The following is a 1,838-nucleotide window of genomic DNA, read 5'->3' as shown; positions in this document are numbered from 1 at the left end:
TTCTCGGAGATTAGGGAGGGCGATGGGGCCTGTTGGGGAGAAGTGATGACGATGACACCGGTGTGTGATGTTGACGAGACCCTCTATGTGAGGTGTGTGGTATTATGTGTGCCGCTTAGCGGTTTGTGACGATTTTCGCCCGGTTTTCCGTTTATTAACCGGACAAACTCTCTTCTTCTTTATTAATAAGATGAGGCAAAACTTTGCCTCCGTTTCAAAAAAAAACATGGGAGTAGAATGGGGAGCAATTTGATAAAATAGCACATTTGTCCTCGTACCTTGATAAAATAGCAGACCTTTCTTTTTGTTTGATTAGATGGCATACTTTTCCTCCATGGCTAGATAAAATGGCACAAACTGACTTTTTTCTCAATTCTCCGATATGGGGCTACATGTCATAATATCTTGGACGATTTTGCCCTTTAGTCTTTTTTGCCAGGTTAACTGAACGATCGATCAAAACAGGGAAACCAGACGGAGCTAGGAAGACAGGCTGCCGCCTCGCCGGCTTCCGCCCACATGCGCTGCCAGTTCCATCGCTGCTGCCTTGCCGTGCCTCTGGACCGACGTACTGCCCTGATCTCCCGGCGCTTCGTCCCGCTTCTTCTCGTCTCCCGTCGCTCCACCCGTTCTGCCGCTGCTGCCTCATCTGGCGTGAGTCACAGGTTTCCTCTCATCTTCTCTATTGATCTCTTTTTATGCCTCATCTGCGTAACAGCAGGTAAAGCTAAGCCATCAACACATAACATAGTTGTTAGTGCGCTATATTCTTCAAGCAGCACTACTTCCCTACTAAAGCTAGCAACTATAGCAGCGAAGCAGCCACGACCAAGTACAACAACGACCAGCTACAGCTAACTACAGCAACGAGTAGCTACTGGCTCCGGCCAGTAAACACACGCTACGGCCACGGAGCGAACTGGACTGTCACGCGCTGCAGGGGGGCTTGAACTGGCGGCGCCCTTCTTCTCCGGCATGGCGAGGAAGCAGTCGAAGCACGGAGTACGGCGGCGCCCTTCTTCTTCGGCACGGCGTGGGAGTGGCCGGAGCGGCACGGCGTAGAAACGGGCGATGCGCAGTGAGAGGTGATGGCACGGGGTAGGAGGCCCGGCAAGGTCACGGCGCTCGGGGTTTCGTTCCTCTGTTTCTGTTTCTATGTTCTCTCGTCTTCTGGATTGTCTCGTCTCCTCTGTTTCGATCGAACCAGTTGACCTGGCAGAAAAGACCAAAGGGTAAAATTGTCCAAAGTATTATGACGTGTAGGCCCATACCTAAAAAGTGAGAAAAAAAGTCAGTTTGTATCATTTTATCCATGCAGGAAAAGTGTGCCATCTAATCAAACAAAAAGAAAGATGTGCTATTTTATCAAGGTACGACGAAAAACATGCTCTTTTATCAAATTGCTCTAGAATGGGCACCTAGATTTGATATCCCAAAATTTTAGGATTTTTTTTAATTTTCTGATTTTTTTTATTTAATATTATATGCAGGTGTGGCACTCGAGAGCCACAAATCCTCTTCCAGTATGATTCTTCATATAAACTAATAGGGACAACTGGTTTCTTATTCATGCATTTTTCATGGAGCCGGATCCTCTGACGTACGGCCCGCTGCCGTTGCGCCACTGACGTGTGGGCCCGGGGCCACATGTCAGTGGGCGGCACGATACGCAGAGGAGCTGTGTCCATTTTTCATAATAAGTATTTAAGTTTGTGCAGAGCAACCATGTTAAACAAATAAAGGCACTACTAAGCAGATGTCATGTATCATATTCATGCTAAATGAGTTCCCGACTGAAATTGTTGTGAAGGTAGTATGCCAAGATATAAAATATGAAC

At 47.4% G+C, this 1,838-nt stretch overlaps 1 long non-coding RNA gene across 2 annotated transcripts; it reads left to right on the top strand.

Moving 5' to 3' along the window:
* The first annotated feature begins 381 nt into the window (after positions 1 to 381).
* LOC125541641 (uncharacterized) lies at positions 382 to 1,365 on the top strand. Of its 2 annotated transcripts, none has more exons than XR_007297607.2 (2): positions 382 to 665; positions 780 to 1,365. It is a non-coding gene; the product is annotated as an uncharacterized LOC125541641 (long non-coding RNA). The 2 variants fall into 2 exon arrangements; XR_007297608.2 differs by having other exon boundaries at positions 759 to 1,365.
* The last annotated feature ends 473 nt before the right edge of the window (positions 1,366 to 1,838 follow it).

The sequence above is a fragment of the Triticum urartu genome, chromosome 2A (assembly GCF_056163025.1).
Source record: "Triticum urartu cultivar PI428250 chromosome 2A, HENAU_Tu73, whole genome shotgun sequence".
Classification (NCBI taxonomy): Eukaryota; Viridiplantae; Streptophyta; class Magnoliopsida; order Poales; family Poaceae; genus Triticum; species Triticum urartu.
Note: the sequence above shows the minus strand (reverse complement) of the source record. Positions and strands in the feature narration are given on the sequence as shown.